This window comes from Sminthopsis crassicaudata, chromosome 5 (assembly GCF_048593235.1).
Source record: "Sminthopsis crassicaudata isolate SCR6 chromosome 5, ASM4859323v1, whole genome shotgun sequence".
NCBI classification, from domain to species: Eukaryota; Metazoa; Chordata; class Mammalia; order Dasyuromorphia; family Dasyuridae; genus Sminthopsis; species Sminthopsis crassicaudata.
The window spans coordinates 161,564,731-161,590,815 of NC_133621.1; the positions used below are offsets into that span (position 1 = coordinate 161,564,731).

A 26,085-nucleotide genomic window follows, 5' to 3' on the forward strand; every position below is an offset into this window, starting at 1 on the left:
CTTCTACCTTTCCAGTAGTTCTTGTATCTTACTCCCTGACACTGTGACTTAGACCTTATTCTAGTGACACTGGTCCCCTGGCTGTTCTTGAACAATATATTCTATCTCTTAGTTAATGTGTTTTTTAAGGTTTCCCCTCATGCCTAGATAGCTTTCCCCACTCTGCTCTGACTTTAGATCTATCTCCCTGGCTTCCTTTAAGTAATAATTAAAATCCCACTCACCATAAGAGGTTCTCATCCCCTCTTAATTATAGGGCCTTCCCTCTGCTATTTCCTAATTATCTTATATATAGTTTGCCATATGTATGTATGTATGTGTATATGTATTTGTTTACTTGGTTAAATATTGTCTTCCCATTAGATTATAAAGCTCCTTGAGGGAAAAGATTGGTTTTTTTGCTTCTTTTGTATCCTTAGTGTAGTGCCTGACACTAGTAGGTGCTTAATAAATGTTTATTAATAGATTGAAATCACCTGCTCTCTCTGGATGACAATTTTTATTTTTTGTAAAGTAAAAAGGAATGTATGTGGATGAAATAACCTCTAGAATTTTTTTCCATCTCTAAATTCATGGTTTTATAAAGCTAGAAAGATAGATAAGATATAGAGTCTGAATTCTTCCATCAAAAGAACTTCAACTTTATAGTTGGTGTATGCAAGTCACTTGGGACAAATAATAATATTGTTATGCTTTCATTTTGCAAGAGTGGTGGACACGTATGTGGGATTTTGACACAAATCTGACTTTTAAAGTCCGACTTTTACTAGGTGAAATTAAGTTGAACCAGTTTCTCCACATTAAATTAATTCTAAATTAGTAAATGTCTGGATTTCATGCTGCATACATGTGCATTGCTCTTTTCTTGTATTTTTAATTCAATGGGTTTTTTTTTACAAATGGCTTTTACTACAAGGAAATATGGAAAGGTTGTACTAAGAGTAACAACTTTTAATATGACCATTAGAAAAATTGCAGAATATCCAGTCCTAGGACCAATATAATGAATTAGACATGTTCTCTAATTCTCATGACCTCTCAAACCTCTCCAAAATAAGAATTATATTCAAGAAATGACACTATTTCACCTGTTTCCTTGGTCTTATGGACAACCCTAATCACATAACAATATGATGAACTAATTAACAACAGAGAAAGCTAATCCCTACTCCCTAATGTTCTCACTTATTACCATTCCCTACTCAGCAGGGTTGCATAAAATTAACAGAACTCAATTCTGCTCCATTCCTCTCCCTTCATCATGGTAAACTAAAAGTTGGAAGCTTATTCTGCTTGTGATGGAGGAGGGAAACAGGTTATACTGCATCAGTGCTCAGCCAGAAGTGAAGAACAGAGGGAACTTGTACAAAGTACCACAATCTGAGCAAGGCTCCATCAGGCCTGAAGGAAACATGAATGGTATCTATCTGTGGCCAGTTTTGTCTCCTCAAATGTCACTTGGGCCCAAGACCAAGGCTAGTGAAAAGTGAATTCCCTATTATGTGAATAGGTTAAAACATTTTTGAAGTCCAGACCCAAGGGAAGGCTCTATTAAATGGATAGAACTCAGAAAGTGACCAAGAAGAGATTTTAAGAAAAAAAAGACTAAAATTATATAACTTATGTTTTGTAAAACTTTTATTTCATATAATTTTTATATCACATATAAAATTATATAACTCAGAACACAAGCAGTTAAATCAACAGGGAAGATAGTAATAGCAGAAGCAAATATATTCTCCAAACCATCTAAAGAAGTACAAACATTATTGAATAAATATTGCAAGATGAAAGGAAAATGAACTAATACTTGAAGCAAAAGACCCATGGATTCCCAAGAAAGAAAAAAAATTTCGGTAAGATTTTTCTAAAATATTCAAGAGAGAAACAGTCATGAAAGCAATACTTACAGTTTGTACAGCAGAAATAATCAACAAAGTAAAAAAAAAAAAAGGGAAAAAAATCAACAAAACAAATGCCATCCAAAAAAATTAAAGAGATAAAATGTTTTGGAGTATGTAAACTCAGAAATTAAGAACAATCTGAAAGAAGAGAAGCAAAAAACAACTTTTTAAAGTATGATTTCTATACTTGCAAAATATTTTAATCTTTAAAGACAGGATACATAGACAACTTATGAATTATAGGTGTCCCAAAATAATACAAGTTTAAAAAATAACCTAAATAACATAAAACAAGAAATAACACAAGGAAATTGTCTAGAATTTCTGAGCACAGAAAACAAACTGCCAGTCAAAAGAATCCACAGATCACCTCTCAAACATATCCTTTGCTGCAAACTTCAAAACCATCAAGCACCATTAATTTGTCCACTGTCTCCCCTCATACCCTGATTGAGATAACTCAGGACCCTGAGCCACAGAAATGAGAGATAACAGTTCCCTCTACACCACCAGACCTGCTTCCAGCCCAGCCCCCACAGCCATCATTGAGAAGTAAAATCACGAGGGAGGATTTACCTTCTTCATCACCACGAGCAACAATTGCTGACCAACTGCTACCAACAGATAGGTATAGAATCCCCAGAAGTGATGTCCCAGTCCTACTTCCAGCTCAGCCTTTGTAGTCATCATCTGGGGAATCAACTTCTTTGGAGAAAGAGCCAGTCATCCCCACATAACTGCCAACCAATTTTCACAAAGAAATCCAACTAACTGAAGCATCAAGGCAGAAAGTGGGAGAGGGGAGGGAAAAAGGAGAAAGAGGGGGTGAGGAGGAGGAGACAGAGAGAGGAGGGGAGGGAGTGAAGGGGGCAGGGAAGAGTTAGTAGGTGCCAGACAAGTCAAACCACCATCCTCACCACCACCACCCAATAGTCTCAAGAATAGCCCAGTACTCTGGGATATCATCCTAGGAAGCAATCTCCTGTGGAGATGTGGTCAGACAACTGTCCCTATAGCTGCTACAGTCACAACTTCTGGAACCTCAGAAGGAATAAAGTCCTGCTATCCATAGCACCATCAAATATATTGTTCAATATCAGAAAATGATATGATTTTACCTATGAAAAAAGGCATTAAAAGAGGTATTACCATCTATTTTTGCCAAAGCTCCTTAAGAATCAAGGGACTTTTCCATCTGACTTATAGCTGGAACCTTCCATAAGTGTTGTCTACCATATTAGAACCTGAACGCTCTGAGAGCAGAGATTGTTTTACTTATGTATTTGTCTCCTTTGCATTTGGCATAAGATTTGAACACATTAAGTGCCTAATAAATGCTTTATTCATTCATTTATTCATTATAATTAAATATAGCAAATTTCAGGGACAGATACTAAATTCTGCAAACAAATGGAAGAAAGACTAAAATATAAAGGAAGGGGAAATGGAATCGCATAAGACTATTCTGAACCCACCAGAAACCACAAAAGGAAATAGAATAATGTGACATACTCTGCAAACCTGAGTCCAATCATTAATAAAAAAAATATGGATGTTTATGTAAAAGTAGGTATTTGAACCATTCTTACCAAAAAAAAACCCAATCTTGAGCAAATCATGTGCATTATAAAAACCCTGGAAAGATTGATGCTGTTATTGGTGGGGGGAATCAAGCAATTCAAGGGTCATTCAGTCTCACAATGAAAGAGGATTAGTCTCTGAAGTATAAAGCAAAGTGCAATTGAAAATGGAAAACAATGTCATAAACTGACAAACTATTGCTATAAAAAATGACCTCATTAATCCTCAGATAATAAGAATTGAAGGTAGAACCAAGGTGGGAGAGTAAAGGTAGGGACTTTTCTGAGCTCTCTCCCAAACCCCTCCAGATATCTTAAAATAATGACTTTAAACAAGTTCTGGAGCATCAGAACCCACAAAAAATGGAGTGAAATGATTTTCATACCCGAAATAACTTAGAAGATCAGCTGGAAAGATCTGTCACACCTGGGTAAGAATGGAACACAATCCAGCACAGGGTGTGCCAGCATAGCTCCAGCCACTAGAGTCACTGAAAGAGCACCAGGCTGGAGTTCTGAGCCTGACAAGAGGATCAGAAGAAAATTACCGGGGTCTCTTTGCTATAACTGTCAGAGTCCCGGGTGAAAGTCCCAGGTGAAAGTCCCAGGGTGAGGAGGAGCAGTAGCATATCAGAACTTGTGGCCACAATAGAATGAGGACTCTGTTCACAGTTCCAGGGCAAAAAAAAGTGCTTGTGGTCACTCACAGACCAGAGTCAAGCCAGGAAAGGAGTAAACACACCTCTCCTTGGATCATACCACCTTGAAAGAACTGAAAATGTACTAGTCCTTAGAAGTATGTCTGAAAACAGCTGCACAAAACCCCTAAAGCTTGGGACAATGCACCCTCCTTCCTGGTAGCAGAATCCTACTTTAACAAAGAGTTAAAGTCCAGTAATAAGCTGGGGAAATGAGAAAACAATAGAAAAAAGTTCTGACCATAGAAATTTTCTATGGTATCAAAGGAAACCAAAACACATACTCAGAAGAAGATGACAAAGTCAAAACTCTACATCCAAAGTATCCCAAGAAAAATATGAATTGGAAAGTCAAGTTGAGAGGTAGAGGAAAATTTGGGAGGAGAAATGTGAGTAAGGCAAGAAACTCATAAAATGAGTCAACAGCTTGGTAAATGAGACACACACAAAAAATACTAAAGAAAATAACACCTTAAAAACAGACTAGGGCAAATGGTAGAGAAGATACAAAAAGCCATAGAGAAAAATGCCTTTAAAAACGGAATTGGCCAAATTGAAAGAGGGACACTGAAAGAAAAAATCCCTACAAAATAGAATTGGCTAAATGGAAAAGGAGATAAAATAGCTCACTGAAGAAAATAATTTCTTAAAAGTAGATAAAATTATGAAAAATCAAGAAACAATAAAACAAAATGAAAGGAATGGGGAAAATAGAAATATGAAATAACTAATTGGAAAAATAACTGATCTGGAAAATAGTTCTAGGAGAGATAATTTAAAAACTATTGAACTACCTGAAAGCCATGATCTAAAAAAAAAAAAGCCTAGAGATAATTTTAAAGAAATTATCAAGGTGAAATCCATCTGCATACATAAAGAGGACTCTTGGGACTGAATGTGGATCACAATATAGTATTTTCATCTTTCTGTTATTCGCTTGCTTTTGTTTTTCTTTCTCATTTTTTACTTTGTTATCTGATTTTTCTTGTGCAACATAATAAATGTGGAAATATTTTTTTATTTTAATAGTTTTTATTTACCAGATATATGCATGGGTAATTTTACAACATTGATAATTGCCAAACCTTTTGTTCTAAATTTTCCCCTCCTCTCCCCCCCCCCAGATGGCAGGTTGACCAATACATGTTAAATATGTTAAGGTATGAATTAAATATATGTATACATGTCCAAACAGTTGTTTTGCTGTACAAAAAGAATCGGACTTTGAAATAGTGTACAATCAGCCTATGAAGGAAATCAAAAATGCAGGCAAACAAAGGTAGAGGGACTGGGAATTCTATGTAATGGTTCATAATCATCTCCTAGAATTCTTTCCCTGGGTGTAGCTGGTTCAGTTCATTACTGCTCTATTGGAACTGATTTGGTTCATCTCATTGTTGAAGATGGCCACGTCCATCAGAATTGATCATCATATAGTATTGTTGTTGAAGTATATAATGATCTCCTGGTCCTGCTCATTTCACTCAGCATCAGTTCATGTAAATCTCTCCAGACTTTTCTGAAATCATCCTGTTGGTCATTTCTTACAGAACAATAATATTCCATAATATTCATATACCACAATTTATTCAGCCATTCTCCAATTGATGGGCATCCACTCAGTTTCCAGTTTCTGGCCACTACAAAGGGGCTGCCACAAACATTTTGGCACATACAGGTCCCTTTCCCTTCTTTAGTATTTCCTTGGGATATAAGCCCAGTAGTAGCACTGCTGGATCAAAGGGTATGCACAGTTTGATAACTTTTTGAGCATAGTTCCAAATTGCTCTTGTGGAAATATTTTTAGAAGGATTTCACATGTTTAACCTATTTTGGATTACTTGCTATTAGGGGAGGAAGTTAGGGGAAGGGTGGGAGAAAAATTTGGAACATAAGGTTTGGCAAGGATGAATATTGAAAACTATCTTTGTATGTATTTTGAAAATAAGCTATTATTAACATTAAAAATGAAGGGTTTCAATGACAGAGTTAAAATCTCAAAAACATCTTAATTGGCTAAAACACAGAGCTGAGATAAATAAGATGAAACACTGACCATAAATAAAATAATAAAAATGAATATAACATTAAAAAAAGAAATTATCGAGGAAAACAGCTCTCATATTCTAGAACCAGAAGATAAAATAGGAATTAAAGGAATCCGCTGGTCACCTTCTAAAAGAGATCCCAAAATAAAAACTCCAATGGATATTATAGATAAATTTCAGAGCTCTCAGGTCAAGGAGAAAATTTTGTAAGCACCAGAAAGAAACTACTAGTTCAAATACTAATGGAGTCCCTGTCAGGATAGCACAAGATTTATTAACTACTACATGCAAGGATAGAGGACTTGGGATATGATATTTCAGAGGGCAAAGGAGCTAGGATTATAATTAAGAATCACCTATCCAGCAAAACTCAGTATAATCCTTCAGGGAGAAAATTGATATTCAATGAAATAAACGACTTTCAAGAATTCTTGATGAAAAGACCAGAGCTGAATAGAAAATTTGACTTTCAAATATAAAACCCAAGAAGAAAATAAAAAGATAACAGGAAAGAAAAATCATAAGGGACTTAATAAGGCTGGACTGTTTACATTCCTACACGGGAAGACAATACATGTAACTCATAAGAATTCTCTGATTATTAAGGAAGTTATATATAAACAGAATATAATTTAAACAGAATGAGTTGAATATTAAATGATAATTTTTAAAAAGGAGGTGTGAGAGGAATGTACTGGGAGAAAGAGAAAGGGAGAGGTAGAATGTGGTATATTATCTCACATAAAAAAAAAGAGAAGAAAAAGGTTTTACTGTGGAGCAGAAGAAGGGGAAAATGAAGAGAGTAAGTGAACCTTGACTCAAATTGACTCAAAGAGGAAATAACATACAAAATCAATTAGGTAAAAAAAAAATCTATCTTACCTTACAGGAAAGTAAGAAGGGAGGGGGATAAAAGAAAGGGGTGGTGAAAGAAGGGAGGGTTGATTGGGAGAGGTAAAAGTCTCAGAAGTGAAATACTTTTGAGTAGGCACAGAATGAAAGGAAAAAGAAAATAGAATAAATAGGGTGAAATGGGATGGAGGGAAATATAGTTAGAAATAGTAACTGTGAAAAAAAATTGAAGCAAGTTTTTCTGATAAAGGCTTTATTTCTCAAACAGGGAACGAGTTAAATTTACCCTTTGATCTAGCAATACCACTACTAGGTCTGTATCCCAGAAGAGATTTACAAAAAGGAAAAGAACCTGTATGTACAGAAATATTTATAGCAGCTACTTTCTGGAGGCAAAGAATTGGAAATTGAGGGAATGCCCATCAGTTGGTGAATGGATGAACAAATTGTATGTGTTGATGATGGAATACTATTGTGCTATAAAAAATGATGAACAGGATGCTCTCGAATACCTGGAAAGACTTCCATGGGCTGACACAAAGTGAAATGTATTGTACACAGAGTGACAGAAATATTATAAGATGATCATGAATGACTTAGCTATTTTTAGTAATACAGTGATCCAAAATAACTTTGAAGGACTTAAGATGAAAAATGCTGTCCATATCCAGAACTGATGGTTTCTGAATGCAGATTGAAGCATGCTTTGCTTTACTTTCTTTACATTTCTTGAGGGGATTTTTTTGTACTCCATTTTCTTTCACGACATGAGTATTATGGAGTTGTTTTGCACGACTACACACATAAAACTTGCACTGAAATCCCTGCCTTCTCAATGAAGAGGGGTAGGAAAAAAGGAAGGGAGAGAATTTGGAACTTAAAAATTGTTTTTACCTATAACTTGGGAAAAATAAAAATTAACTTTTAAAAATAAAATTAAAAAGTAAGAAGTTTTAGAAATTTGGAAGCTAGAGGGGTTACTATTGATTCTTTTATTACTGTCCCTTTTTCCAAAAAGGTAGTTTTAACTGATAAAATTTGTTTCTTTTTTTTATTTGTCTACAGTAAAACTCTTGTCTAAAATATCAGATGATCTAATCATCTTTCTCATACCGTAAAACATCAAACTAAAATTTTCAAAGGAAGGTTTTCTTCTATTGTTTTAGAGGTCTTGTATCCTTTGAAGTAATGATAAAGTCTGAAAAAATATATTGTTATACTGAGAAGCAGAATTCTTGCAGAATTACAGAATTCATTAAATGAAGTTGGAATGCAATAAGAATAATAACTAGCACTTATATAACACTTTAAAGTTTATAAAATGCTTTATGAATATATCACTTGATCTTCACAACAACCCTGAAAGTTAGATGCTAATCTTTCTTCAATTTACAGAAGAGGAAACTGAGGGAGACAGGTCAAGTGAGTTGGCCACAGTCACACAATTAGTAATGTTTAAGACCAGATTTGAACTCAGGTCTTCCTGATTCCAGGTCCAATGTTTTATCAACTATGCCATCAAGATTCAAGACAAATAGTCTTGGGATGGGAAATGTAGAACTATGAAGAATGAATGCAGATTGAAGCATAGTATTTTCACCATTTTAAAAATTAATTTGCTTTTATTTCTCACAGTTTTTTTTCCCATTTTGGTATGATTTTTTCTTGTACAACATAACAAATATGGGAATGTGTTTAAAAGGATTATACATGCTCAATTTATATTAAATTTTTTGCTATTTTGGGGAGGGTGGAAGTAAGGGAGGAACAGAGAAAAATTTGGAACATAAAATCTTACAAAAATCAATGTTCAAAACTATATTTGTATTTAGAAAAAATACTATTAAGAACATAAATAAAGGCTTTGCCACCTACCTACATAGGTATAACACACATACACACACACATATTTCCAAGAAATGGAGTTGAGCTGGCCTTAATGGCCTGGAAATGTGACTGATTTAAACTCCATTGAAAGCCTATGGTTTATAATTAATGTTAGACTTGGAAAAATAGACTATTTATCAAAGATATATTTAATATCCAATGGGATAAAAGTTTGCTTTTGTGATGAAGAATTAAAGATATGGATTAAAATTTTGTGAATTCAGTGATAAGTCATGTAAAACAAGTGATTGGAACAAAAGAAGTATACTTTGCAAATCAAAAGTTTTTTTAAATATGTAAAAATTGTAAATTTTACTGTTTACATCAATGAATTTAATTTGCATACAACTATAGTAAAAGGAAGCCTACCATAGCATCTTATGGGTGGTAAATGAAATGTACTTTGAATTTAATTGCTGAGTTGATTTACTCAAGATTTTTTAGCAAAGGAATAACATAAGTTGGGCTATATTTTAGGAGGGGACTGGGGCTGCCGAACTTTGATTTTATAAGCCTGAGAAACCTTCAATGTGCCAACTCCCTCCACCAATTTACAATTCATTCATAACTTACTTTAGAGAGTTGCCTAAGTCACTAAAATTCCCACTCACAGAGCTAAAATATATCCTAGGTAGGATCTATATCCAGGGTTTCCTCATTACAAGGCTAATGAGAGATAGAATAATGAATGAATGAGCATTTATTAAACACTATGTACCAGGCACTGTGATAAGCACTGAGGATACAAATTCTCGTCATAATATGAAGAATGAATTGAAGGAAGTATCCAATGGATGCAGAAAGACCAGGTAGGAGGTTATTCTAACGATGCATGTGGGTGGAAATGAAAGCCTATATTAAAATGGTGATAATGGAAGATGAGCAAAGAGGATACATCCAAAAGCAGAAATGGAATTAATGGGGCTTGTTAATGAATTGATTCCGAGATGGGAGGGAGAAACAAGAATCAAAGATGGCCAGAGAAAATGGTCTGGTCTTCTAGGTTGAATTTATGTCATTAAGGAATTCCTCATTTGAGGTACTGGAAAGTGACGAGAAGTTTTCTATAAAAAGATGAAGACAGAGAAAATCATAAGTCAGAGGTATCCAATCATGGCTCCTAAAGAAGCACAAATGAAGTATGCATCTCACTTCCTGATAAAGAGGTGATAGACTGGAGGGCAAAATGAGACTTACATTTTTATACATAACCAATAAAACACAAATCTGTTTTGTTTGACTAATGTGTTAAAGATGAGGACTTTTATGTGGGGGAGGAGGGAGAGTTGTGGGAGAAAGTGGTGATAGCAATGCAAAAGAGAAAAGAAAAGGGACAGTTAGATGGTCGAGTAGATAGGGTACTGGCTCTGGAGTCAGGAGGATCTGAGTTCAAATTTAGCTGCAGAAACCTAACATTGACTACTTGTGTGACCCTGGGCAAGTCACTTAACCCCAATTACCTTACAGAAAAAAAGAAAAGTATCTTATATTTAGAGATAAATGGGAACCAATTCCTTCATTTTATAAATGAGGAAACCGAGCCCCTAGAGATGTTAAGTTTGGGGTCATACAGCTAGTGTCTGAGTCAGGATTTGAACCCAGTTCTTCTTGACTCTATGTCTAATGAGTATTCTCTGCACTGTATAAGTTAGCTTCAGAAAAGAACATCTTTAAAACATTTGTAACAAACAAGAAAACAGAAGGAAATTCAGAAAGGGATACAAATAGAAAAATGTTGACACTATCATGTTGACTTTAATATATATATGCTGGTATGTAACAAATTCACAATTTCACAATTTTTTTTCTGTTTTTTTTTTTGTTTTGAAATAATTGTTTCTGGTAATGATTTTAACTGATAGTATATGAGTATAGCAATAAATTAAAGAGGTTGTCTGATAGGAACTTGGCACTAGTAACCCTAGCAACATGGCTGATCAATTGATAAATGAACAGAATGAAGATTCAAAGACGCCTTTTCTCTATTTAACAAGAATGTAGATGGTCCCATCATAGCAAAGGTATTGGGGGATTCAATAAGATCACTTGAGCAGAGCCCTAGAGAATCACAGAATATGACTAATGTAGTAGTAATGGAACGATTGACTTTCCAGAATTTCTGTTGATGGTGGTGGGAAGAAAAATGAAAGACAAAACAGTAAAGAAAAAATTAGAAAAGTATCCCCTGAATTTGAAAAGGGTGGTGGTGGTTATATTAGTAAATTTTGACATGTAATGGCAAATGTTGGAAATAAATTAAGGCATGATAAAGAAATTGACGAAATGAGCAGGAAAGCAGATGTTGATTCTGATGATCCCCAAAAATCATGAAGAGTTTGTAAAAGCAATGACAGAAAAATGAAGATGTGTGAAATGTCTTGTGCAAAATTATTTATTTGCCTTTTCTCTGTAACTTATCTATAAATGGTCCCTCCCGCCCTGCTCCCACCAACCCCAGCATCAAAAGCATATGCAAGTATAGGCATTAGGATGTCATTCCTTCATGTTCTTCTTCCTTTTATCTACCTGTCATCGTTCTGAAACTTTACTTTGAAAAATTAATCTGGTAACATGTTGTAGGTGGCATTCTCTGAATATATCTAAGCCCTTCTGCATATCTAAACTTAGATGGAATTGATCAAATGAGGGAACATCTAGATTACGTCTTTTTAAAAAGTAATTTTCTTTAGGAGCTAACTGCCAGCTTGTTGTTGAAGTGTAGAGTTGTACATCTGTGCACACTGGGGATAATCAATAATAGGTACTTAAAGTTATAATATTGCAAAACAAGCACATTCTCCAGATATTTACATTTTCATTCTAGAAAAGCATACTCATGTCAGAAAGCATATCCTTTTGTTACTCACTTTTTATTTTTAAAAAAAATTTAAACTTTATTTAGCTACTTATTTTAAAAATCTGCTCATTGTGCAGTTTGCTTCAAATCTATTCCAAGTTGTATATTTGGTTTCTAATTTTAAAAAAAATTACAGTAAAAATGACAGAGATTTGTGCTTCAGGAATGCATTTTGTTTCAGGGACCTCAGAGATTCCAGCTCTCATTATCTGTAATGTGCATTACAAATATGAGAGAAAAGGCAAAGAGTAAAATCAATGTCAAAACAGCAAGGTCAGAAGTAAGAGCAGGTCTTAGGGGTGCCTCTTCCCATCCAAGTAGTTGTCAGTTGTACCTCGCCAATCCAACTCTTCTCTCCACTCAGATGGCTGCCACTCTGGTTCAAGCCTCATCTTTTACCCAGACTATCACAATAACCTCTTAATTAATTTCTCTGCTTAGGATCACTCATTGCAACAATTAGATTAAGGGTTCCTTGAGTTCAAGGAGTTTAGAAATGAAGAAAAAAAATAATAAATTTCTCCAACTTCTTTCAGTTCATTTTATGGCAAATGTCTCTGCAAATGAGTGATCCTGACTCAGTAACTCTGATTCCACATTAGGGAAAGAAAAAAGAAATCCTCACAAAAGACTTATCCACAGGAGATTTATTAAAGCATATTTTTATAGCCAGCTGAGGCTTCTGAAGTCATGGAGATGGCAATGGGCTGCTACAAATCCTCTAAATAAATAAAATTAGCTAATAATATAACATCTCCAAAGATAGCTTCAGTTTTTCCGTTTGCATCAAAGTTCCATCTCTGGTCTTTATTAGAGATTCTCCCTCTTTTTGGGTTCCAGGATAGTGAATGGTGGAGTAAGATATTATCTCCTACCTCTTATTTACAGATCTATGGTTTGGATATTTGAGAAAAGTAATTTGTTGAAGGAGATAAATATTTGAGATTAAATAACTGATTTACTCAAGGTTAGCTAATGAGAACCTTGAGGGTTTATATAGGATGTCTAGTATATTGGGGATGTTTTGGTCTGCCTGACACAGGTCTCTCCCCATTATCATCCATCTTCCATTCAATTGTCCATGTTCTTTCTAAAATGCTTCTGAAACCTGGACAATATAACACTGCCCTGTCAAGAAACTGAATTGTCTTAGGAAGATTCTGAACATCATCTGGAAGAATAAGGTACCAGATATGAAGGTTATGGAATATTATTGTTCTGTAAGAAATGACCAGCAGCAGGAATACAGAGAGGCTTGGAGAGACTTACATCAACTGATGCTGAGTGAAATGAGCAGAACCAGAAGATCACTGTACACTTCAACAACAACACTGTATGAGGATGTATTCTGATGGAAGTGGAAATCTTCAACATAAAGAAGAGCCAACTCACTTCCAGTTGATCAATGATGGACAGAAATAACCACACCCAGAGAAGGAACACTGGGAAGCGAATGTAAATTGTTAGCACTACTGTCTATCTACCCAGGTTACTTATACCCTCAGAAGCTAATAATTAATGTCCAACAAGAAAATGGTATTTACACACATAGATTGTATCTAGGTTATATTGTAACACATGTAAAATGTATGGGATTACCTGTCATCGGGGGGAGGGAGTGGAGGGAGGGAGGGGATAATTTGGAAAAATGAATAAAAAATAAATTTAAAAAAAAAAAGAATACGGTACCAGGCAATGAGATCCTTTCTCAAGCTGAACTTCTAAGATTCAAACTCTACTGCAGAGACCATAATTCTGCTCAAATGCCAAAAGTACACTTGTTTAAAAGATATTTTATGGAAAGCTCACACAGGGCATGTGCTCACATGGTGGTCAGAAGTGATACATAGACACTCCCAGGGTCTCTCAGAAGAACTTTGAAATCAGTTATGAAAAGTGGGAGACATGATTCAGCAACAAAGAAAGCGTAGTGCTCTATGAACGAAGCAGCATTGCTTTAGGCTTAAAAACAACCTGAGACGTACACATTTAGAGACATCTCCACTCCAAATGCTCATATGGACTATTTCAACCTGTGATGGAGCCTTCTGAGTTTCTGTTAGTGTGATCAGCCACAGTCAAACACAATGTGTCTTGACCCTAACATAGTGATGTCATTTTGGTCTTCTTTGAGAACAAAGGACAACTACCAGTACTGTTTTTAAAGTACTGCTCTATGTCACCTCTCCTCCTTCCCCCAAGAAACCTCAGTGGTTCCCTGTTTCCTCTAGGATCAACTATTAACTCATCTGTTCAGTGTTCAGAGACCTTCATATCCTGCCTCGCCTACATTTTCAGTCTATATCTCAGACCCCACTATCCCTACATCATTAGGGACACAAGCTACCTTACTGTTCCTCTTATGAGATGCCCCAGCTCCTGATTCCAGGCGTTTTCATGTTCTCCCTCTTCATCTCCACCTCTTGGCTTCCATGGCTTCTTTCAAGTCCCAGCTAAAACCTTCTCCAGGAGAATTTCCCTTAATTCTAGTGTCTTCCCTCTGTTAATATGAATTTATCCTGCATCTAACTTCTTTGGACATAGTTGTTTGCCATGTTGTCTACCCCAATAGACTATTGAGGATAGTGACTGCCTTGTATCTTTCTTCGTATCCCTTGGTAGGTACTTTTTGACAGATGTAAGGCTGAAAGGCCCACAGGTTTGAGGTAGAACTTGAACTCAGTTCTTGATTCCAAGTCTACTAGGCTATCCCCTAAGCCATTCTGCCTTTATTGTGCTATCATTCAAGAATATTTCTCTCGTCTCCAGAGTTAAATTCTAAATTCCTTCAGGAAAAAGACCACACGATTTCCTTTGTATTATCCCACAGGGCCTACTATAATAGTTTATATATAGCAGACCCTCCATACCTGACTACCTGAAAGCTGAATTTTAGATTTGGAATGCTTCACACACAATGGCTGGTTTAACCTGAGATACAAAGATGGGTTTAAATCACCCAAGATTGTGTCACCCACATAGAACGTGCTGTAGGACAGCTGGACATATCCCAAATCCCCATTGTACATTACAGGTCAAGACAATGAACAGACTGTGAACTAGTGAATCAACAAAACAGACTTCTGTTTGAACAAGGAGAAACCCAATAATATGCACGTTCATCACAACCAAATTCTGCTGTTGATATTTTCTCCATAATATCAAGTGCTACAACACAGGTATCTGAAGTATGCAAATATTCCCAGCAAAAGCTTCAACTCCCAATTCCTTGTCACTCAGATAATATGTTCATCTAACCTATTTACAGGACTCTAGAGATTACTGCTTTACTTTGGGGGAAAAATCATTCTACAGCTTAACAGGAAAAGGATATCCTCTCTGTAACTTGAAAGGAAACTGGAGACAGTGCTTTATAAAAAATGTATTAGTTGCAAGACGAGAAGAAACCCATCTGAGGTATAAGTGCATTTGACACATATGTTCAGAAGAAAATGCTGTCTGAGCTTTGGGGATTTGGCAGAGACAGTATTGGGAGGGGGGTGGAGGAAAGGTAAAGGAAGTTACCTAAGAAAAATAAAATAAAAACAATTTGTGGATAGAGAGTTGTAACAAAGCAGAACTCCAAATCTAATTGATTGTTTTCACGTTGGAATTTTGGTCATTTTTGTCCATATTTCCATATATACTTATCCATATGAGCATTTTGGTTAATTATGCATGTTGTGTGTACATATTATACATATACATATGCATATATACACATACATAGAAGTGTATATCTGTACATGTGTATATATATATACATACACGTGTATACAAACATGCACATGTGTATAGACTCGCAGATACAGAATAAACAGCAGAAGTCTTTTATTGCAATATGTACCAGAATGAGAACTTCCCTATACCATCCTGATGAGTAGTCATCCAGTACTTGCTTAAAGCCTTCCAAAGATAAGGAAGTTCTTAAAGCAGCCCATTCCCACTATTCATTGACTTTAATTGTTAGGAAATCTGTCCTCAACTGAGGCTAAATTTGCCTCTCTACAACATCCCTCCCTTGCTCCTAATTCTGCCCTCCAGGAACACATGGGAAAAGTTTAATTTCTCTTCCACTTGACAGTCTTTGAAATATTCTCATATAATTATTATGAACCCTCTTTCTTCTCTTCTTACCTGACTCTGGATTTCACGACCATCCCTTTGCTATCATTAGTTTCCTAGAACTTCCCTCAGTTTGGGGTACCTCCTTATCTGTGAGAAGCCTATCACCCCTGTCACTTGCTCCCCCTGGGATGTCCCTCTGCAAGATCTGGCCCCTTCTCCCTTTGATGAACCCTCCAAGAGCCTCCATTTCAGAGAAGTGACTAGGCTCGTCTGCCTTTATTCTCCTTCCAGCCATGTTCCTGACTTTCTGGACTTCAGAACTCCACCAACCTTCCTTCATTATTCTCTCCCCTCTTTTTAGCCTCCTTTTTGTGGGTCAAATTGCCCTAGTAGAATGTAAGCTCCTTATGGGGCAGGGTTTCACTCGATTTTTGTTAGTACAATGCCTGGCATGTAGTGAGTGCTTAATAAAATGTGTTTCCCTTTCCAATTCCTTTTCTAGATTAAACATTCTCAGTTCCTTCAAACAACCTTTAAAAGTGCTGGTTCATCCCAGTTCCCTCTTTTGCACCCTCTCCAGTGTAGTGTCTAGCTAAGTCTAGTTATCTTTAGGGCAGGTAAAATAAAGAAGGGAGTGTATAATGAGCATAATGGACTCCATATGACTAACAGAAAGAAGGCTAATATGGTTGTGCCATTGAGCATGTGAACAGGAGTAATATAGAAAGTGTTTATTTGGGGGTTTTATATTCTTTGAAAGAAAACCCCACGTAGGGTCAAAAAGAATCAGACATGATTGAAAATGATTAAACAACAAAAACAAAATAAGTGAATTAGACGTAGTGGTCTGTAAGATTTATTACATTAATTCTATGGCATTTTTACTGATATTTCATTAAATTTCTAAATCAGTTTAGGAAATAGTGTCATTTTCATTATAGTTGCTTGACCTAACCATGAACAAATTCCCTTTCCATTTTCTTATAGCTTTTTCCCTAGATTTCACCTTAGGCTTTATCTTAGTCTAATTTGTACCATATTTATTTTATGTGCATATAGACACACTCCCCCACTTTTCCCTCTCCTCCTGCCAATTAAAATACAAGCTCATTGAGAGCAGGAACTATATCATGTTTCATCTTCGTATCCCCAGACCCTATTAGAGCACCTTCCTCATAGTAGGCACTTGATGAATCTCTATATCCCACTTTCAGATGGGAAAAGTGAGATCCAGAGATACTCACACAGAATCTGGATGGTCACCTCTGCAAATGAGAAAGGAATATGGAGCTAGGACTCTTGAAGGTAGGTGTAAGAAAGCTACATGGGCACCATATATACCATCCAAAATGGAGTCCAGGACTTTAAAAGTAACTACTTTTCCCCCAATCTTTTTTTTAATGACCTCCACTTCCAAAGTGGAGAAATAGATGGAAATTTGAAACAAATTTCTTTTCTTCCTCTGAACACTTCTCCCCACCCAATTCAACCAATTCCTTTAGTAGTAGATATTTTTGAAGTCTTTTTCAGAACTCTGGTATAGTGAATAACTTCGAACTTGGCTAAAGTCACACAAAGCAAAATTTGAACTCAAATCCCCCGATTTCAAATGTTTTCCACTTCATTTGAGTTTGAGCTCCAGGTCTGATGCTTACGGACCATATGCCTTGAGCCAGAACTAGCAAGGAGTAATGTGCTCCAAGCATTCTATCTGCCAAGTCTTGTGGTCCCGTTCCTCCTTTTGAGATGAATGTTTCCTACCTCCAGAGGTTCCCATCAGGGAGGGACCCGTGTGGTTGTTCCCTACTGGCTCCAGAATGCCTTTCACCAAAGGCTGCCAATTATCAATCCATTTTTTGGCCTGTTTTCTCACCATGGTGAGGCAATTGCTCCTTACAGCTGTTCATCCAGGGGACCCGATCCACTTCCACCTGAGATTCCTAGACTTTAGCAGAGGCAATTAGAGCCAAGAGGTGAGGGACCACTGCGTAGCAGCAGCAGGCACCTTTGTCTCCCTCTATCCCATTTGCCCCCAGAATAAAATCATCACCAACCCTCTCTCCTTTTATCCTCCATTTCCACTGCACCATCTGAACCCCCTCCTCTATTATGGTATAGTCAAAATATCACTGGACTTAGAGGACCCCAGGTCTAATCCTAGCTCTGCCATTTACTACCTACACAGCCCTAAGCAAGTCATTTTATTCCATGAGTCACAAGGCTCTTGTCTGTAAAGAGTAGTGGACGAGACCATCTTGGGGCCCCTTTCCAGCTCCAGATCAAAGCCCTAAAAAACTCTTCCTCTTACATTCCTTCTTTCTTTGGGTGCTGACTGGAACCTTGCTGTCTCCTGGTGACTCCACATCTCTTGGCACCGTCTTCAGGGGTGCTTGTCCTTCCCCCGCTCCCATCCCTGACTGATGCTCAGGACCAGGAAGAGGCTCCTCGACATCTTCAGATCTGCTTTCTGCCTTCATCATCCAGCACCTAGCATCACATCCTGGGGCTGTCATCCATGGACTTGAGGGTTCCCTCTTTTCAATAAAATCGGGACCTTGCTCACATCTTGTCCCCTTCAAATGCTCTAGTGAGTGCTTAATCATCCTCAGCTTCCAGGATCTCTGTGATCTCCTATCCACCTGAACCACAATGAGAAGAAACATCCTCAGAGAAGGTATCCCAGATGTCAGAATTCCTAGCCATAATTTTGGATTTCTCTCCCCATCCAGCCATTCCCCTCAATTTTTTCTGATTGCATGTAATTTTCAACATTCATTTTATAAGATTTTGGTTTCCAAATGTTTCTCCCTTCCATCTTCCTCCCCAAAATGACAATCTGATATATGTAAACTACCATATTAAACACATTTTCCACATTAGTCATGTTGTGAAAGAAGAATCAGAACAAAAGGGGAAAACCATAAAGAAAAAAAAAAGAACAAAAAAATAAAAATAGTACTCTTTGATTTGCATTCAGAATCCATGCCATTTTCTCTGTATGTGGATAGCATCTTACATCGTGAGTCTTTAGGAATTGTCTTAGATCATTGTATTGTTGGGAAGAGCTAAGTATATCAAAGGTTTGCATTGCTCCATGTTGCTGTTACTGTGTATAGTGTTCTGCTGGATTTGCTCACTTCACTCAGCATCCATCACATAAGTCTTCCCAGTTTTTTTTTTAAATCTAACCATCATTTCTTATAGAACAATAGTATTCCCTTACCTTAATAACCACATTTTGTTCATCTCTTCGCCAGTTGACAGACATCTCCTCAATTTCCAATTCTTTGCCAACACAAAAAGAGCCATCATAGATATTTTTGTACAAATCATTTTTCTCCTTTTTTATGGTTTCTTTGGGATAAAGACCTAGTAGTACCATTGCTGGATCAAAGGGTCCAGTTTTATGGCCCTTTGGGCACAGTCATAACTTCAGATTTCACATCTCTGAACCTCAGTTCCTTACACTGCTAGCTCTAGAATCACAGGTCCCGAGTTCAAATCCAGCCTGAGTCATTTAACTTGATCTGCCCCAGCTTCCTCAGATGCAGAATGAGGATTAAGATAGCACCTATCTCCCATGGTTTCTGTGAAGAAAAAAAAAATGAAAGGAAAAAAAAATACATGACACTTTGCAAACCTTCAAGAGCTAGATCGATGCCAATTACTGTTATTCTCCCATTAGACTATGAGCCCCTTGAAAGTAGGGATTTATCTTTTGTACTTCTTTTTGTCTGAAGCACTTTGTCTTTGTCTGAGTCCCTGGCTCACTAGCAGAAGCTAAATGTTTGTTAACTGACTGGGAATATTAATGTTTATGCTTCCTAAGACCTCTCAGACATATTGTGAGAAAATCTCTTTATGAACCTAAAAGTGTTATATTAATGTGGAGTTATTACTGTGTAGAGCTTTGTCTCTTTCTGTCTCTCTCTCTCTCTCTCTGTGTGTATGTGTGTGTGTCTGTGTGTGTGTGTGTCTGTATGTGTGTGTCTCTGTGTCTCTCTCTGTGTCTCTGTGTGTGTCTCTCTCTGTCTCTGTGTGTCTCTGTGTGTGTGTGTGTCTCTGTCTCTGTGTGTCTCTGTCTCTGTGTGTGTGTGTCTCTCTCTCTCTGTCTCTGTCTGTCTCTGTGTGTCTCTCTGTCTCTCTCTCTCTCTGTGTATCTCTGTCTGTCTCTCTGTGTCTCTCTCTGTGTGTCTCTGTGTGTTTCTGTGTGTGTCTCTCTCTGTCTCTGTGTGTGTGTGTCTCTCTCTGTCTCTGTGTGTGTGTGTGTCTCTCTCTGTCTCTGTGTGTTTCTCTGTCTCTCTGTCTCTCTATGTGTGTGTCTCTCTGTCTCTGTGTGTGTGTCTGTCTCTGTCTGTCTCTGTCTCTCTCTGTCTCTCTCTCTGTGTCTCTCTCTGTCTCTCTCTCTCTCTCTCTCTCTGTGTCTCTCTCTGTCTCTCTCTTTCTCTGTGTGTGTCTCTCTCTGTCTCTCTCTCTCTGTGTCTCTCTCTCTTTCTCTGTGTGTGTGTCTCTCTCTGTCTCTGTGTGTGTGTGTGTCTCTCTCTGTCTCTGTGTGTCTCTCTGTCTCTCTGTCTCTCTATGTGTGTGTCTCTCTGTCTCTGTCTCTCTCTGTCTCTCTCTGTCTCTCTGTGTCTCTCTGTGTCTCTCTCTGTCTCTCTCTGTCTCTCTCTCTCTCTCTCTCTGTGTCTCTCTCTGTCTCTCTCTCTCTTTGTGTGTGTCTCTCTCTGTCTCTCTCTCTCTCTCTGTCTCTCTCTCTTTCTCTGTGTGTGTGTCTCTCTTTCTGTGTCTCTCTCTGTCTGTGTCTCTCTCTGTCTCTGTCTCTCTGTCTCACACACACATACACACAGAGTGGGATGGGTGAAATGTGTTCAAATAATAGTTTTCATAAATACTCACAAACACACCCGTGCCCAGAAAGCTGTGCTGGGTGTTCCGTGGGTTGACTTATGATTCTTTCCTTTCTGCTGCTTGTGTAAGAGCTGAGGCATGGAAGCAGCACAGACCAATAACCATTAGGTCTCTTGATGGCTAATGATGCACGCCTGAGCTGCTGCACCAGGCAAGGTGAAGAGGATTAGTGAGACGGTGGGTGGGTTATCCTGGGCATTCTTACCATTTTGTGAATCAATCAAAACAGTCATTTAGAAAGAAACAGCGGAGGGAATGAATGCCAGGAAGCAGAGCCAGTAAAATATTCTCTCTCAGGGAGCTGCAGAGATTATCCATAAGAGAGAATCCTAATCTCCAGGGAAGGGGGTGGGGGTGGGGGTGGGGGTGGGACATAGACAAGTGAGAACTCCGAGTTCCTCATTCCAGGTCAGCTGTTTTGTTTGGAGGAGTCAGCTAGCAGCCACCTAACTCCTAAGGGAACATCTTAGCTGTCCTCAAATATTTGAACGCCGTCATGTGGAAGAGGGATTAGCCATTTTCTGTAGCTCCTGAGGGCAGAGCAAGGATCACTCAGGGAAAGTTAGAAGGAAGCAGATTCTGAGTCAGTGCAATGAAAGGCTCGGAGCAGTTAGAGCGGTCCGGGGAAAGGGCTGGATCCTTTCTGAGGCAGTGCATTGCCCATCCCTGGAAGCCTCCAACCAGACGCTGGACAACCACTTGAGGAGGGTGTCATTGAGAATGTTCATGCTTGAAATACTAGTTCCTCTGAAGTTGCTCCCAAGTCTTAAAAGTCTATAGTTGGAGTGTCTGAGAGAGTTAAAGACAATAGAAAGAAATATTGTCACTTTCCTCAGTGATGATATAATTTTATCAATATTATCTCATTGGATTTTCAACAACCCTGGGAGGCAGCTGCTATTAATGCCTACACTTACAGGTGAGCAGACTGAGGCTTTAAGAGTTTACGAGATTTGGATGAGGACACGCAGCTTAGTAACTGCCCGAGGCTACATTTGAACTCAGGACTTCCTGACCTTCAGTTGAGCGCCCCATCCATTAAGTCACCCAGCTATCGATACGTCTGTCTTCTGCCTTCTCTTTCTTCTCAGTCAGTTGTCAGTTTTCTGTGCTTATGTAGGGCTGTGATAAGTAAGATCCGCTTCCTCCCCCCAAAAACCCATGTTTATTTTTGATACTTGGTTAATATGGTATGTCTGAAAGTCTCAGAATTTACGACACATTAGAGAGAAATAATGGAGACTCACTCCCAAGGCCTAGCAGAAAAGGAGATGGAAAGCTCTGCTTTCTCCCTGATGTTCTCTGCTCCACTATCAATTTCTTTCAATGTAAAATATCACCCTAAGAAGAGTCACTATCTCTTTAAACACTGGCTCTCTAGTTCACACTTTCCCATCTGTCTGATTTCAGTTCAGTTCAAAAACTTTGAATTAAGTACATGCTCTATTCAAGCAATACTCTAAGCTCTGGAGTTATAAAGAGGAGTTTTATGAATGAATGAAGTGGCTAAAAAGCATACATTACTTATTTTGTTCCCAGAATTGTGCCAACCCCTAGGAATACAAATACAAAAGCGAGGCTGTTTTTGCCTTCTGTGTAATCCCTGCTCTCAGGGAGCTTGTAGTCCCATAAAGGGGCTGACAAAGTACATGGCATCCACCTATTACAGATTCTGGGTGCGTATATATAGAGATTAAAACAGCCAGTACAAACTTTAGAAGGCTGACTGACATCCTCTTAACCTCATCCCCATCTCTACTGTAATAAGGTATCAGTGTCTAATATCTCTTTCTCTTCCCCTCCAATGAGTGAAGATTACTGAGCAAAGGCCTGAAAGAACTATTTCAATAAGCTTTTCCATGTGTCATCTGCATTTTCTTTCACTGCAAAAAAGAAAACCTTTCAAGATGATTTTTCACAAGTAGGTCAGGTGTGATTTATCATACTCTGAGCTAACAAATCCTGGGGATACAAAACCTATAGCACATGTATAAATAATTTAGCTCAGCTGTGTAAACATTGATTCAATGCCTTTTCAAAAAAATGAACAACCTTGTTTATCTGAGTTATGGCTCATCTCTCCCGCTTTCTGTCTCTCTCTGTCTCACTGCTTCTGTCTCTGTCTCTCTTTTTATGTCTCTGTCTCTCTTCTTCTCTAACTCCCTCCCCTCCCCAGCTCATCAGTGCCAATGAGAACTTGCTACAAAAATGATTAGTACTGAGAAAGGCTTTGAAATATCAGAATTGTGTTGATGAGTGCATTTTCAGTTCTGCTTAGAAATGGGATTTTTCTTCCAATGTCCCTTGTTTCCTGAAAAAATACTTGCTGCCTTTTGCATTCTAAAACATAGTGTCTTATGGTTTCTAAAGACAGTAGAACCAATTTTGTTTTTAAATGGCCAATTTCAGCTTATGTCTAAGGTCCATGAACAAAGAGGTATATGAATGAAATCTGAATAAAGCATATTGTTCGATTCAAATAAATTCACAGATTGAAACCTTTTACCCTGTAGCTCATAAAGTATGTAGCATTCATCTTTTATGAAATCCTGGATTTTTTTTAGCTAATTTGAAGACTTTTTTTTTTCTCAGTAATTTGCTCTCTGGGTCATCTGCCATAAAAGTACTTAGTTTTCTTACTGTATTACCTTGATAAATATGAATTAAGGACTTATAACACCTGGAGAGATAAGCAGATGTTATTTTTATTATCTCCATTTCATAGATCAGCTCATCTCTCAGCCTATTCGTGCTAAAATCAGATGCTGGCAAAGTTAGTGTTTGCCATAGATCAAACAGGAAATAGAAGAGGCAATCCTGGGGTGAGAACCCAGATTTTTCAGGCTGAGACTCATAGGTTTATAAAATCCAGAGGTAGAAGGAACTTTAGACAAGATATACTGGTAAATGTTTAACAACTAACTGGGGAATGAGGCAATATACCTACTGACCCAATTTTAAGTTTCATTTGAACTTTTAATATTTTCTCTTTCACTTTCTTAAATCTCAACAATCAATAAAATAACAAATCAAGCTCTAATTTGCCAATTTGTTCTGACCTCAGAGGCTTGAAGTGACTTGTTCAGAATCATACAAGGAAATAACAGAAATGGAATTAAAACCCAGGTTTTCTGACTCCAAATCCAGGCTTTGTTTCCACAACTGCTAGAAATCACTGCCCATAAAGAATATGCCATAAAAAAAAAAAAAGTTCTCGATAACAAAATCCTTGAGACTGTCAAACAGTTCAACTTCAGAAATTTCTATGACTTTCTCAATGTATGTGACTCTAAAGAATGTGTCACCATCTACATTGTCACTCTACCCTACAGGCTTCTAGGTTTTTCTAATGAACTTCCAGTTAAAATTTTTCATATGTATTTTCATAACCTCTTTAGGAATTGAAACTTATTTTCCTATTTGTATCTCCAACACTTTGCACAGGTGCTTTGCACATACTTAGTGCTTAACAAAAACTTTTTTATTCATTCATTCACATTCACTAAGTCTCTGCAACCCAAGAATCATTCACACCAAATATTGGATCCCTGGGTAACTCATCTAATATTCAAGACACGTTTCAATAAAAGTTAAAGAAAACTTAAGGAAGATTCCAAAACTGCATTAGAATCTTTTCTCCAAATCTCCTTTCCCATTAAATCTTGGAATAGATCTGCAAAAAAAGAAGACACATTGTCTGGTCATCTTTCTCCTTCCCAAATCTCCAGCTTCATCTTGCTGAGAAAAGTTGCTTTTACATCTAAACACGCCTAATTTAGCTATAAATTAAGCCAAAGAGTAAAAGCAGCTCCTTGTTGCTAACCCAAAGCACCCTGTTCCATGGCTCTTTCCCTAGTCCTGCTTTTTTCCTTAGAGATGAGACAACACAGGCAGGGGCTCTGCTCTTGAAAGAGGCACTTCTTTGGAGAGAAATTCCTTTCTCCCTCACACCTGGGGAAGACTATGTTTTCCTTTCCAGGTAGAATTTGGAAACTGAACATTAGAAAGAGGCTCCAGAGGAGGAGTCAGGAGATAAGGGTGGAGTCAAAAGATTTAGAAATGGAAAGGATCTGAGAAATCATTTCATTCATCCCCTTCATTTCACAAATGAGGAAACCAAGGCCCCAAGAAATTAGGTATGGTTTCAAGGTCATATGGGTAGAAAATCCCAAAACTGGAATTCAACCTCAGGTCTTCTGAGTCTGAATTGACTGAGTTTCCTACCATATTGTGTTGCTTTATATTCTGCATATCACTTCATTCTGGACCTCATTTATGAGATGAAAAAGGAGTTGGCCCTGATGATTCCTAAGGTCCTTTCCAGCTCTAATAATCAAGGAAACACTAGCTCTGAGTAAGCCACTTCAGCTTTCTGGACCTCAGTTTCCTCATCTGTAATCTGAAAGGGTTGGACTAAATGCCCTACAAAAGTCCCTTCCAGCTCGGTGATCCTGCAAATTCTCAGGTGCTAATCACTATCAGTAATCTATCCCTGCCCCAACCTAGCAGCCTTTGGGTTCGATTTAAGATCTCTGTCTCTGGAAGCTTAAGACTGCATTGTCACCATACACAGAGCCTGAATTTTCATGGTGTTCTATATGCTTTTAATTGATATAAGGTACCCAGAATGTGGGCAAAACCAACTGAATAAGGAAGGCAATGAGCCAAAGAAATACAAAAAGTCTATTCCAGCTGGCTGAAGCGAGTGTGGAAAAGGTTCTTAACCTAGTAGGGTGTGGAATGGTGAGGTATCTAAAACAATCTGTTCCAAAATATCCCCTGCCCAACCTAGGTGCTGCAGTGCCTAAAATCCCATTAATAATTAATTCCTCTGCATTCTGCATGAAAAACACACGAACTTTAGTATGAATGAGCTTTTTTAGGTCATTACTGGGCAAGAGGAATAAGGCAGGATGCCTGCTTTGGGATAAGCAAGTCATGAGATATTGGGACTGGGGAAGAGATCTCAGAAGGAGAGAAGAAGATCAGGAAAAACAAGCCCCCTAAATCAGTTTCCACTCGGCATAGCCTTCAAAGTGTGGTTGGCTGAAAGGAGCTGTCAGGGTTTGCTTTTGTCTGCTTGGTAGAGTTCAGTTTTTGTGTTACCATGCATGAAGAGTGTATCCGTATGTCCAGGGAGGTTCATGGGAGTAAAGCTGATCAGAAAGAAAGAAAGAACATACCCCCCCACACTACTCATCAGTCCTCTGCTGACTTGTCTAAGTCCGGCCACTTGCTCTAAAATAGGTTCTAGATCTAAAAATAAATAAATAAAGGAATATT

The 26,085-nt window shown here is 37.7% G+C and overlaps 1 protein-coding gene and 1 long non-coding RNA gene across 3 annotated transcripts in view; one reads left to right on the forward strand and one right to left on the reverse strand.

The window, feature by feature from the left end:
• BEND7 (BEN domain containing 7) overlaps positions 1-26,085 on the forward strand; it is a 278,824-nt gene that overhangs the window by 190,281 nt on the left and 62,458 nt on the right. The window lies entirely within an intron of this gene.
• On the reverse strand, positions 17,971-20,940 carry LOC141543416 (uncharacterized). Its single transcript, XR_012482443.1, has 3 exons — positions 20,791-20,940; positions 19,118-19,481; positions 17,971-18,533 (listed from the first exon to the last, which is right to left on the reverse strand). It is a non-coding gene; the product is annotated as an uncharacterized LOC141543416 (long non-coding RNA).